The following is a 15,206-nucleotide window of genomic DNA, read 5'->3' as shown; positions in this document are numbered from 1 at the left end:
ATCTTTGATTTGTTAAAATGATGTGTCATAAAAGACCTTTGGTGATATAACCACAACTGATTTTTATCCATCTTTTTATTCTGCTACCTCTTTACATACATATGCTATGTTTTTGCTACACATGCCTCTTGCTTTTCTCTCAATGGATCATAGTCATTTAAAAAATATTTATATTAGAAGTTGAAAAACAATTATCATTTTATTTTACAAAATATTTATTATTAATTTTTTAAGTTGACATTGTCAGTGTTTTTCCAAAGTAGCTTTTCTTTATTCTCAATTTCAAATTACTGCATAATAGCATTTAGAATCTTGAAGTTTCTCTGTTTTGCTGTTTTTATCAAACAGCATAAAATTTTAGCACAAGAGGAAGGAAGTCGTACCTACCTCAGACCCTTATTTCCTGGGCACCAGCATTATTTATTTGCACTTAGCCAGATAAATTTTGTTTGGTTTTTATCCCTCTTTCCATGGAGATTTCAAATTCATTGGCATTGTCTACTATCATATTAGACACTCAATTGTGACCAACTCTTTGTGATCTCAGGGACCGTAGCCTGCCAGGCTCCTCTGTACATGGGATTCTCCAGGCAAGAATACTGGAGTGGGTAGCCATTCCCTTCTCCAGGAGATTTTCCCAACCCATAGATTGAACCTAGGTCTCCTGCATTGCAGGCAGCAGATTCTTTTACATTCACTAAATCCTGGAATTGTGCCAACCATTTCCTTGTCACAGATCAACAAAGAGGAAATCCGTGATTCTTATCTGCTGCTGCTGCTAAGTTGCTTCATTCGTGTCTGACTCTGTGCGACCCCATAGACGGCAGCCCACCAAGCTCCCCCGTCCCTGGGATTCTCCAGGAAAGAACACTGGAGTGGGTTGCAATTTCCCTTCTCCAGTGCATGAAAGTGAAAAGTGAAAGTGAAGTTGCTCAGTCTTGTCTTGCTCTTCACTACCCCATGGACTGCAGCCTACCAGGCTCCTCCGTCCATGGGATTTCCAGGCAAGAGTACTGGAGTGGATTGCCATTGCCTTCTCCAGTTCTTATCTATAGATCCCAATAGTAGAACCTGAAAGTTGCTCAGTCGCTTCCGATTCTTTGTGACCCCATGGACTATACAGTTCAAGGAATTCTCCAGGCCAGAATACTACAGTGGGTAGCCTTTCCCTTATCCAGGGATCTTCCCAACCCAGGGATCTAACTCAGGTATCCCACATTGCAGGTGGATTCTTTACCAGCTGAGCCACAAGGGAAGCCCAAACTGGAGTGGGTAACCTATCCCTTCTCCAGGGGATCTTCCAGACCCAGGAATCGAACCAGAGTCTCCTGCATTGCAGGTGGATTCTTTACCAACTGAGCTGTGAGGGAAGCCCAATACACTTATCATGGTTTAGATGGCCACAGATACCTCAGAAATAGCTTCTGACAAGATTTACATACTGTCTGTGCTTTGGTGAAATGCTATTTCCTTGCTTTACCCCCCAACTTATTTCTTCTTATTCTTCAAGTTCAGTGCAAATGATAACTTTTCTTTCAATGTCATTTCTATTTTCCTGATAGAGCTAGCTATGCACTCTCCCAGGCCTCTCTTAACATTATTGTAATATCTATCATGTTACATAGGCTTTATTTTTTATCTTCATTCATAAAACTCTTGTGGTATCTATCATATTACATAGGTTTTCTTTTTTGTCTTCATTCCTTTCTCCCAATTCTCTCACTTTTTAAGGATATGAATTTCAAGTTAATTGTTTCGAATCCCTAGCCCCTAGCTCAGTAACTGCTGTAACAAACATGTTGAATAAATACTTGCAGCCACCGCAATACTTTCTTCATCTCTACACACACACCCTATCATGTCTGAGCTTTTTTTTTTTTCTTTTTCCCTGCTTCATAAATCTTTTAGAGCTTACCCTGGCCAAGAGAGAAAATATTTGATACACCGTTGCTAGAGTGGCATACTTCACCAGTTTCCATATCTGTTGCAGATTTCAACCTGTGAAAACGCCCCTGTGTCCCAGATGAGTAGGAGAGGCAGGGATACTGCAGAGAGGCTGCACTGTCTCATGCAAGATCACAACTCCAAATGGAAAATAAATGCACTGCAACCACCACAATCTGAAGTAAAAGTCAACATTTGGGAAATAAAGCCTCCTGATTTTAGTTATAAACTGTATACATCTTTGAGGCTTGCAGAAAAGCCATCAAGGACCATCATGGAAGAAGAAAGAAGAAAAATCCCTGATTTTCCAGGAAAAATGGTTCACCTTCCCAGCCTAAGGAATCCTCCCAAGAAGGCCATATCTCCTAAATTTATAACTACATTTCCACGTCTGGATTCACATAAAGCAAAGTTAATGTTTGTGGAGAGTGGAAAATATCCAAATGGTGTATACCTCAATCCAAAACCACATGACTTTCGACAGGTAACAAAAAAGCATTTGATTCTAAATAACTTAAAACAGATATAGGGAAAATATATTATTTTTATTCATGTCTTAACTATAACAACTATTATGTGAATAAAAAAAGTATATGTGAATATAATGTGTATAAAGTTGTAGCAGTATTTCTCATGGAACAATACAATTCAAATTCAGCAATAAATGAATGGCAAAGGAAAGACAAGACCCTGGTTGATGTTTCTGATGGGGTTTTATCTGCTGGAAGGGATGACCAGTTTAGGGATGGCTTTAGAAAGCCATTCAAGAAAGGGTTCAAGAAGATCTTGGACTGAAGTATGTTTGGAAAACTGACTCCAGGAGTTTACTGTCTAGTAATGAATCAAGCATGGAACAAAGGGATGAGTGAGTGAAAATTGACAAACAAGGGATATTGTATTACTTCAAAGAGTCTTTCTAATGGTTTGGAGTCTTTCTAATATTTTGAATAATATATGAGCAAGAATTTCTAGTCTAAAATTGTGGTGAGAAATAAATATTTAAGGAGATGTGATTAGGTCAAAATATAATTCCATTAGACCATGAATATATCCTATAATTCACATAAATATGACTCTTGCTAGGTAAAGAGAGAAGCAATAGGACTGATAATACCAGAAAATCTAAAAAAGGAAAAAAGGAAAAAGCTTATTCCAGTGAGAAAATATAGGAAAACAGTTAAGAGCACCGAGTATCCTAGTTCTCTTACTTTCTAATACTTTTGTACAAGTTGTTAAGCCTCTCTCCTTGTACATTGGAATGAAAATACTTTATGTTTTATATGGTTTTTTTAAGTAATGAAGGAGACAATTATATGCAAATTTCTTATAACAAAGTTGGAAATATTGAGGTACTCAGTAAAAGTGAACTTTTAGGAGCTATTAGGATAAAAGTTGGGCAATTCAAAAAGCTTTGATCTATAACCTTATTTACTTATCCATCTAAATGCTTATGTTTGTAGTAAATGAAACATATTACGTTTATAAATGAGGGGAGGTCAATTAAATATCAAGTGCAATTGCTTTATTTAATTTAAATTAATTTAAATTATTTAATTTATGATTTATGGGGCTGCAAAGAGTCGGACACAAATGAGCAATTGAACTGAACTGAACTGAAAATTAGAATGGCATGACTTGGAGAAATAAAAGTTCAAGGAATGAGGAACTTTTTAAAAAGTTCTATTGGAGTATAGTTGATTTATAATGTGTTCGTTTCAGATGTATAGCAAAATGAGTCAGTTATATATAATATACATATATTCATTCTTCTTTAGATTCTCTTCTCATATAGGTCATTGAGAAGAGTTTCCTGTGCTATCAGTAGGTTCTTATTAGTTTTCTATTTTATATATGGTAGTGTGCATATGTCAATCCCAATCTGGGACTTTTAAATTTTATGTCAATTAATTTGCTTTTTAAGAGTGAATGCAGGGAGCAAGATATAAATTATACAACCACCAGATGTCAGTATTGTTACAGCTTTAAACAGCGGACAATTTTTTTCTAAACTTGGCTTCACATTGCATTTGATGAAAGACAAAAAATTTTGTATTAGGGAGTTTCCTTTGGGATTTTTAATATTTTATTATTTGCTGTGGCAGGACTAGAAACACTAAGAAGAGAACCTCGTCTAACTTCTGGATCACAACCCAAGTTCATTCTTCTTTGTGCCACACTGATTTAGCTTTCAAGCAGAGACAGAGAAGGCAATGGCACCCCACTCCACTACTCTTGCCTGGAGAATCCCATGGATGGAGAAGCCTGGCAGGCTACAGTCCATGGGGTCGCTAAGAGTCGGACACGAGTGACTTCACTTTCCCTTTTCACTTTTATGCATTGGAGAAGGCAATGGCAACCCACTCCAGTGTCCTTGCCTGAAGAATCCCAGGGACGGAGGAGCCTGGTGGGCTGTAGTCTCTGGGGTCGCACAGAGTCGGACACGACTGAAGTGACTTAGCAACAGCAGAGACGTTTGTGTTGTTTTATTTGATTAGATTCTGGGAAGTGTACAAATTCTATTTTAGTTCATATTGGTGCATTTAAGCCATATTATAAAAACTTTGTTTTATAATATACTAAAAACAATCAATATTTATTCTATTCAGTCTCAGCAAATCATTTTTAGCTTTATTCAACATTTTTTCCTATTGCCTGAAATAAATTCAGCTCTAGAAATAAACCATGTAATTCTATTTGCATTTGAGATTGTGTTGCTAAATTCTGAATAGATTCTTTTTATTTTATCCTGTTTAAAATATCTTTTCTAAATTATTCACAGAAGGATAAGTGAAGTTCTCACGCCATCATAAAAAGAATTGGTTAAACACTGTCTGGAATCTTGGATTATTACATCAACTGTTCATATGCAGGTTTTAAATGCTACAACAAAATCCTCAGAATACATTTTACTGGTGAAATACTTAATATTTGGAGAAACCGAATTTCAAGTAGAATGTTAGCAATAAGAATATTTCTTAGTAATAGCACAATCTTCTCTTTACATGTCTAGACTGAACGTAATTTACCAAATTTTGTGACAACTTATGAAAAGGATCCTTTTGGATTAAAATTTAAGTCACAACACTTAAGTACGGGTAAGTTGTTATTATAAAGTTATAAACATGGCAAACATAAGCTTTCTGCATTATATCTTAACAGGAATATTTTAAAAGGCAAGTAATTAAAAAAGTATTATTTACGTATCACCTTTAATGATACAGTAAATTTTTTAAATTCTCAGTTCATTGATGGCAAAAATCCACATGCTTTGTTATCCACAACTTTTAATATATTACAAAACATTACTAAAAATTGAGTTGTAACTCAGTGTGTTCTGTGTGGAGAACCAATGAGTTAAAATAGATTCCAGAAGCAAGATGCATAGCTTTGAATCCTGGCCTCACTGCCCTAAATTACCTAAGCTGTCTATATCTTGGTTTCCTTACCTATAAATGGGAATGATAATAGTTGAATTTACATCATAAAATTTTTGTGAGCATTGAATCACTGGGTCTCCTGCAAGGCTGGCATATTCTTTATCATTTGAGCCACCAGGGAAGCCCATACGTATATAAAGCACCTGGTATATAATGTATGTAAAGCATATGCTGTCTAGCACATGGTAATATGCATACCATTAGTGTTATGGTGCCATTTGTATGGTGTTTATGCAGACTTAATCTGTATAATCCAGTATTTTTATATGGATAAGGCTAATACATACTGTATTTACTATTATAATTACATATCAATTATAAACCAATAAGGGGTTAACAATGGTTATTTCTGGATAGCAGGCTAATGGTTGAATTTTATTCTCTTCTTTTCAAAATGAGTAGCAAATAATTTTATAATTGTAAAATTAATTTATTTGCAAATAATGTACACATTTTAGCATGGATTAAATTTAAAAGACCTTGTCTAGGTACATAATTGAACCTAATTAGATTAGTACACCTCAAATTTCCTCGCGTCTAAGTCACTATGGAAGGAAACACCAAAAATATTTTATAAGACCAAGTCTTTGATGTTAGGAAACATCTAAGTCAAATATAAGATAGAATGCAAAATACGCCCTTCAAGTCAAAACCACTAATAAGAAAAAAATTTTTAAAGAGGTCCCCAAAGAAATAAAATAAGGTAGGATTTGAATTGATGTTTGGAGAAGGTCAAAATTAATTCTAGCAGAAATAGTAGAAAGGATAAACAATTTTTAATTTAGATTTGCACCTATACATTGCCCAGCAATTTACTGCTCCTGGGTCCTGATCTCCAAAAATGAGACCATCTTGTGAGAGACTTCATGAACAAAAAGACTCATGTCACTGCCAAGTTTCTCATTTGTCTTCCTGTCTCTAGTAAGTGGATGCCCATTGCTGAAAAATGGTCAACAGAACAGTACAGAAAGATTTATCACCTACAAGCCTCGTGAATGCACCTGGGATTCAAAGCTAATTTTACCAAAAGCCCCTTGGCCCGTTAAATCTGCTTCATACACAGTGAGTTTGCCTCTTTTTCCATAGCTGTTGTGGTTTGTATATATAGCGTTGTTGTTAACAATTGCTTTAATGCAGGAATTTTTCATTTGTTATAGTGAAAGATATGCCTATCTTTAAAAGTGAAACATTCAGATTTCTGCTTTTACTTAAAATGCAAACAATGGATTATCTAGTATTTGAGGTTTTGGGTTTTTTTTCTCCTTATATCAAAGATAGTTGACATGGTGGATTGAAGCCTAAATGTTGTGGAAAATCTTTCCCAAATTTACTCCCACTTTTTTTGGAGCAGCCCATTTTGAGTGTATTGCACTCAAACAAGGCCTGACAAGAAGGCTCTCCCAAACACTCTGAAAAAGATGCTGAAACACATTTTATGCCTCAAATTCTTCCTTTAGGCTTCTTTGAATAGTCTTGCATGTACAAACAGAACAAGATGCGTGTTTGGCCTATGGAGCAAGTTTTTAAAGCCAAAGATTATTAAATACCAATTTTTTAAAAGATAAATGAAAATTAAAGTTGATATATGCTTGCTTTCACTAACTTCCTTTGTACCATCTTCTTTAAGAGACACAGAAGACAGCGAGATGCATACAGTGCGTTTATGGATCGTGTGGAGGAAAAGTTTAATAAGGCATGCAAGAACAATGGGCAAAAATTTTAAGATATCTTGTTGAATAGTTAGATTAACTCTTTAGAATTACTATTCATATGACTGTTTTCACTGCTATGTACTTTATCTTACAGAAGCTCTACTATCACAGGAATTATAAATGAAGTATTTGTGTTGTGCTTAAATCATTTTAAGAATCCAGTCCCTTAATCAAATAATCATGATTTTTCCTAGATTTCAGCATCATTCTGGAAAACTCCACATTGATAATGCTACAATTCCAAATTCCATAAACACTGTTGGTGCCAGCCAACTCCCCTCGGTCTTTATTATTCCAGAGAATTTGTGCTTAACTTTCAAAGGCCAGCATCTGTATCTCCTTGCCCAAGGGCTATCTCTGGCTGTGGAGCTGACCACAACAGGTCCTTGTGCCCATTGGCTTTATAGCTCCTAGCAGCAGCCCTCAGGCAAGAACTGAGATGGTTGTTTTACAGTGTTCCCCAGGGCTCCCCAAGGGGGTTCAACTCCTGTTGTCTCAGTAATTATTTACCCTTTGTTGACTTCCTTCCTTTTCCTTTATCACCTGCCCAGGTTGTTACCTTCATCTGAGGAATTACATGATTTCATTAGAATCTTTGAAGTGTCTCCTTCTGCCGGTTTCCTCTCTTGTAGGCACCTGCGGTACCTTTGCTCAATAAATGATGACTCTGGCCCCTCTGAACTGGCTCCTTCTTCAGAGGAACCAGAATGGATATTCTGCAGTGCTTCCCCCCAAGAATAATGATGCCTACTTCTTTAAAAAGGCCTTCAGAATTTCAATCATTTACTTAATTTCGATGGAATGGAGTGTGAGAGTAGCAGGTCTTGCCCGTCCACCTTTTAAAAAGCCCTGTAGGATTAAGTCTGTTAGCAGCTTCTCTGTGAAACATAGGAGTACTTATTTCCTTGTGTTCTCTGCTTTGGGGCTTTTGCCTCCTTTCAAGAAAACAGGAAGCATCCCATTTCCACACTCTGTTAACACTTGTATTCCTTGCCTCAGTGAACTCTACCTCCTATCACCTGAGATCCTGGGCACACCGGCTCTCTAATTCCTCAGGGGGTTTCAGCCATTTCAAGGCAGTCATCCTCCCAACAGCCCTCCTCTGGTCTCCCCTCCCCACCTCCCAATCGCAGTCTTATTTAAATACCCCTGTCCATCAGTGGCAACCCACTCCAGTGTTCTTGCCTGGAGAATCCCAGGGATAGGGGAGCCTGGTGGGCTGCCGTCTATGGGGTCACACAGAGTCGAACACGACTGAAGTGACTTAGCAGCAGCAGTCCATCCAGGCACCAACATTACCCAAAGCATACCTCTATCTAGCATAGCTTTTTTAAAAAATTAAAGTAACCCCTGGTGGCTCATTGGTAAAGAATTTGCCTGCTGATGCAGGAAATGCGGGTTCAATCCCTGGGTCAGGAAGATCCCCTGGAGAAGGAAATGGCAACCCACTTAAGTATTCTTGCCTGGGAAATCCCGTGGACAGAGGAGCCTGGCGGACGACAGTCCATGGGGTTACAAAGTCGGACGTGACATAGCAACTAGACAACAACAAAAACATAGTTGAAGTATAATATTGTATGTTTCAGGTGTACAACATAACGATTCACAGTTTTAAAAGTTATAGTTCATTTATAGTGATTATAAAATATAGGATATATTCCCTGTGATATACAATATATCATTGTAGCTTATTTATTTTATACATAGTAATTTGTACCTCTTACTCCCTAACTCCACTATTGCTCCTCCCCAGTTCTCTCTCCCTTTTGGTAAACACTAGTTCTCTATAAGTCCGTTTCTTTTTTGCTATATTTGCTAGTTTGTCTTATTTCTTAGATTCCACATATAAGTGATATCATACACTATTCATCTTTCTCTGTCTGACTAATTTCACTTAGCATAATACGCTCCAAGTCCCTCCATGGTGTTGCAAATGGCAATTTTCAACTTTTTCTTTTTTATGGCTGAGTAGTATTTCATTGCATATGTATAGTGGTGGTTTAGTAGCCAAGTTGTGTCCAACTCTTGCAACCCCATGGACTATAGCCCACCAGGTGCCTTTATCCATAAGATTTTCCAGGCGAGAATACTGGAGTGGATTGCCATTTCCTTCTCCAGTGGATCTTCTTGACCAGGGATCAAACGCAGGTCTCCTGCACTGCAGGCAGATTTTTTACCAACTGAGCTACCAGGGAAGCCTATATATATTATATATATATACATACACCACATCTTCTTTATTTATTCATTTGTTGATGCATGCTAAGGTTGCTTCCTTATTTTGGCAATTATAATTAATGTTACTATAAACATTGGGGTGAATGTATATTTTAAATTAATGTTTGGTTTTTTTGAGGCTATATACCCAAGAGTGGAACTGCTGGGTCATTTGGTAATTCTAATTTTAGTTTTTTTAGAAACCTTCATAATGTTTTCCACAGTACAAGGGTTCCTTCCCTTTCTATTCTTGCCAACATTTGTTATTCATGTTCTTTTTGATGATAGCCATTCTGACAGGTATGTACATGTTTATAAGTGATGCACTGCTTCTTTTTCTAACTTAGTAGTAAAAAACAGGGTCTTGTCTGATTTTGTTTTGTAGGTGTGTGTGCCTGGAATGTAGTACTCTGAAACTTTGGTCATTGAATAAATGTAGGAAACCAGGATGAGTGTCATTGTAACACATGGATATAGATTACCAGGAATTAGAAATAAAGTGGTCTGTTTTGTTACACTCCTCAGCACTCTGCCATCTTCCCTTGGCTGATGGAGGAGATGCTTAACTGTGTGAGATAGGACATATGTATGAGTCCTTGATTTTTGCATCCTTTAGTAGTTTTTTTACAAATCAAACTCAGCAATGTGCAATCACTTTCTTAGACATAACTTCACTCAATTCTTTCCAGAGCATGCAATGTTTGGTTGGGTATTACTATTATTGCAATTTTATAAACCTGGAAACTGAAGTCCCATTAGAAATTTATTGTTCATAACACTTATAAATGATGTCACTGCAAAACACTCACAATGAGTGGCAGATCATGGTAGCATATGCATCCTTTCTGATAAATAACCCCAAATAAATTTGCCTGGCTGACACAGTATAGTTCTTATTCCACATCACAGTGGTAGCCCTGTTCAAGGAGTCATTTGTATTATCATGGAGGTATGAACTTGGTCTAGATGGATAGCTCTATAATGAGTTAAGAGGACTGAACAGATGACAGCTACCATTTGCAGTCAAGTTTCTGGTTCTGGGAGTGATACATCAGGTATACCTCACCATTTATAGAAGCTAATTCAGGAAAATCTGCCTCACATTTTTCTCCTTTGTTCAATTAGACAGCAGATGAACCAAAACAACATAGCACTTCCTGAAGTCCTTCCTGAATATTCATTTTCTGTGCATTTCCTTATGAGAACATGAATGGGTTTTTTCATCAACCAGATTAGAGGGAAATTAACACATTCTCAGAGGCAAAAAAAAAAAAATAGTGGTTTTAAAGTTTTAGAACAATGAAATTTTCAAATTAAAAAATTATCTGACTTAAAGTTCCTTGTTGCAACAGAGATAAGAATACTCATCAGAGTTTTTATTTTGTTTGTGAAAGATCTTTCAACTATAAGTGGAAATGTTGAGAAAACTTATACTTTCTGGTAGTGCCCAAAGTTAAAGACATGTCCTAGTCTCAGGTTGAGAAGAGTGAGATTAACAAGAATAATCCTTGTTAGTTTTCACCATCAAGCTTTCCTGAGGCAGGCATTGCAAATTTTATATTTGTATCCTTCATAGTAACAAGAATAATTCCTAACATATAGAGTATATTCTTTTAAAGGGTGAATGTCACAGTATTTGGGGGGATATAGCTGGCTAAAGGTAGACTTCCCTGGTGACTCAGACAGCAAAGAATCTCCCAGCAATGCAGGAGACCCAGGTTCAATCCCTCAGTTGGGAAGATTCCCCTGGAGAAAGGCATGGCAACCCACTCCAGTATTCTTGCCTGGAGAATCCCATGGGCAGAAGAGCCTAGTAAGCCTAGTGAGTCGGATACAACTGAGCAACTAACATGTCAGCTGGTTAAGGGTAGAAATTTTTGACCTAAAATAATTGCAGACAATGTAGCAACCAGGGTGGAAGTAATCCACACACAAAAAAGACACTTTTCCAGGGGGGGATGTTATTCCAAGACAAAAATATAAGAAAGTTTAATTTGTGACATAGCAATGTTTTTCTACGGCTTAAATTGTTCCCAGAAGTAGATTTTATTTCAGGAATCACAAGACGCCAGATGGTCTGTGATAGTATTTATTTCTCAAAGAAAAATTCAAGAGTTTTATATATGAACTTCATGTTCATATTTACAAGGTGACATAGATTAAAACAGTAAAAGTTTACTTTATGTTTACTGCTTATTAAGTCAAAACCTGAATCTTTATTTTTCACTTGTTTTCAATATATGTTTTTTAAAGTTTACTTGAGAAACTCAGATAAATTAAAAGACAGATGATCTTCAGCTAACAGAGATAAAATATGTCCTTGAAGATCATCAGCTTTGGAGAATTTATAGTTCCAGAGGGGGAAATAGTCTTTCATTTAATGTTTGAAATCAGTTTCAAAAATTCTGTTTAAAAATCTTGCAGGAAAGAAAAAGAAATCACTTATAACTTCTCCTTTTTTTCTGATCAAGCTTTGATAATTATCATCTTAAAAAACAAAATGAGGATAGAACCTCATGTCTCTGACATTGTTATCAAATGAATTATCCTATCTTCTTTCTAATTTCCAATTCCAAAACTAATTGAAAGTTGAAAAGTTTAGTTGCTCAGTCGTGTCCAACTCTTTGTGACCCCCATGGACTGTAGCCTACCAGGCTCCTCCATCCATGGATTTTCCAGGCAAGAGTACTGGAGTTGGTTGCCATTTCCTTCTCCAGGGGATCTTCCCAACCCAGGGATCGAACTCAGTTCTCCCATATTGTAGACAGACGCTTTACCGTCTGAGCCACCAAGTGGCTAAAACTAATTGAAATACAGTCAAATAAGGATTTAATAGCTCTGTTTATATAAGCAACATTAAGTGGAAAGATGAGGCAATGAGTTATTGCATTCCACAAAGGATATTCTTCATAATTCAAGTTTCTTGAAATGTTAATAGGTGATCCATGAAAAGAAAATGTATTCCTTAGAAAAATAAATGTAGCAAATACTGGATTAAATGTATTAGGTGAATTTGCTTAGGGAACGTGAATAATAAGGCTGAAGTATTCCAGAGCTTCGTTCTTGGCCCTCATCTCTTTCCTGTTTATATGTACTCCTTTAGTGATTTCACTCATTCTTACTGCTTTAAATGTCATCTACATACCTAACCTAATGTGTATTCCTAGCCCTGGCAACTCTCCTGAACTCTTAGACTCTTACGTATGATAACATACTTGACATCTCCCCCATGATGTCTAATAGTCTTTCAGACTTTCCACATCCAAAACTTAGTCCTAATATTCTGCCCCAATCCTCTCAGTCTTGCCCATTTCATTAAAGAGAGCAACTCTGACCTTCCATTTGCTCAAGCAAAACAATTTTTTTAAAGGTATTAAACTTTTATTGACAAAGGATTTACATAATTCAAAACAGATAATATAAGTAAATATATATACCATATTATGTACTGTTGCTAATCAAAACACATATAATTTTAATTCAGATAATCAAGTAAATATGAGCCCCACATTAGATTTTTATTAGAAACTCATGCCTTATTGTTATAAATATAGAAATAATGGAAAAATACAATTGGTGCATAAGAAGAAATATTTAACTATATAAATGCACACACATGATCCTGAAAACTCTCACAGAATATGTAAGGAACTAACATTTTCATCCAGTGAGTGAAATTGGTTAATTATGAATTTTTTTATTATTTTTTTTATTTGTTTACTTTACAATACTGTATTGGTTTTGCCATACATCAACATGAATCCGCCACGGGTGTACATAAGTTTCCACTCCTGAACCCCCCTCCCACCTCCCTTCCCATACCATCCCTCTGGGTTATCCCAGTGCACCAGCCCCAAGCATCCTGTATCCTGCATCAAACCTAGACTGGTGTTTCTTTTCTTAAATGATATTATACATGTTTCAATGCCATTCTCCCAAATCATCCCGCCCTCTCCCTCTCCCACAGAGTCAAAAAGTCTGTTCTGTACATCTGCGTCTCTTTTGCTGTCTCTCATACAGGGTTATCATTACCATCTTTCTAAATTCCATATATATGCGTTAGTATACTGTACTGGTGTTTTTCTTTCTGGCTTACTTCACTCCGTATAATCGGCTCCAGTTTCATCCACTTCATTAGAACTGATTCAAATGTATTCGTTTTGATGGCTGAGTAACACTCCGTTGTGTATATGTACCACAGCTTTCTTATCCATTTGTCTGCTGATGGACATCTAGGTTGCTTCCATGTCCAGGCTATTATAAACAGTGCTGCGATGAACATTAGGGTACACGTGTCTCTTTCAATTCTAGTTTCCTTGGTGTGTATGCCGAGCAGTGGGATTGCTGGGTCATAAGGTAGTTCTATTTCCAGTTTTTTAAGGATCTCCACACTGTTCTCCATAGTGGCTGTACTAGTTTGCATTCCCACCAACAGTGTAGGAGGGTTCCCTTTTCTCCACACCTTCTCCAGCATTTATTGCTTGTAGACTTTTGGATCACAACCATTCTGACTGGTGTGAAATGGTACCTCATTGTGGTCTTGATTTGCATTTCTCTGATAATGAGTGATATTGAGCATCTTTTCATGTGTTTGTTAGCCATCTGTATGTCTTCTTTGGAGAAATGTCTATTTAGTTCTTTGGCCCATTTTTTGATTGGGTCAATTATTTTTCTGGAATTGAGCTGCATGAGTTGCTTGTATATTTTTGAGATTAGTTGTTTGTCAGTTGCTTCATTTGCTATTATTTTCTCCCATTCCAAAGGCTGTCTTTTCACCTTGCTTATAGTTTCCTTTGTTGTGCAGAAGCTTTTAATTTTAATTAGTTCCCATTTGTTTATTTTTGCTTTTATTTCCAATATTCTGGGAGGTGGGTCATAGAGGGTTCTGCTGTGATTTATGTCAGAGAGTGTTTTGCCTATGTTCTCCTCTAGGAGTTGTATAGTGTCTGGTCTTACGTTTAGATCTTTAATCCATTTTGAGTTTATTTTTGTGTATGGTGTTAGACAGTGTTCTAGTTTCATTCTTTTACAAGTGGTTGACCAGTTTTCCCAGCACCACTTGTTAAAGAGACTGTCTTTAATCCATTGTATATTCTTGCCTCCTTTGTGGAAGATAAGGTGTCCATATGTGTGTGGATTTATCTCTGGGCTTTCTATTTTGTTCCATTGATCTATATTTCTGTCTTTGTGCCAGTACCATACTGTCTTGATGACTATGGCTTTGTAGTAGAGCCTGAAGTCAGGCAGGTTGATTCCTCCAGTTCCATTGTTCTTTCTCAAGATTGCTTTGGCTAGTCAAGGTTTTTTGTATCTCCATACAAATAGTGAAATTATTTGTTCTAGCTCTGTGAAAAATACCGCTGGTAGCTTGATAGGGATTGCATTGAATCTGTAGATTGCTTTGGGTAGTATACTCATTTTCACTATATTGATTCTTCCAATCCATGAACATGGTATATTTCTCCATCTATTAGTGTTCTCTGTGATTTCTTTCATCAGTGTTTTATAGTTTCCTATATACAGGTCTTTATGTAGATATATTCCTAAGTATTTTATTATTTTCGTTGCAATGGTGAATGGAATTGTTTCCTTAATTTCTTTTTCTACTTTCTCATTATGAGTGTATAGGAATGCAAGGGATTTCTGAGTGTTGATTTTATATCCTGCAACTTTACTATATTCATTGATTAGCTCTAGTAATTTTCTGGTGGAGTCTTTAGGGTTTTCTGTGTAGAGGATCATGTCATCAGCAACAGTGAAAGTTTTACTTCTTCTTTTCCAATTTGGATTCCTTTTATTTCTTTTTCTGCTCTGATTGTCAAGCAAAACAATTTTTAAATAGATCTATTCTTGTCTCTATTTTTTATTCTACATCCTTTATCAGCAAATCTTGTCC

The sequence above is a fragment of the Capra hircus genome, chromosome 4 (assembly GCF_001704415.2).
Source record: "Capra hircus breed San Clemente chromosome 4, ASM170441v1, whole genome shotgun sequence".
Classification (NCBI taxonomy): Eukaryota; Metazoa; Chordata; class Mammalia; order Artiodactyla; family Bovidae; genus Capra; species Capra hircus.
This window is presented reverse-complemented; position numbering follows the sequence as displayed.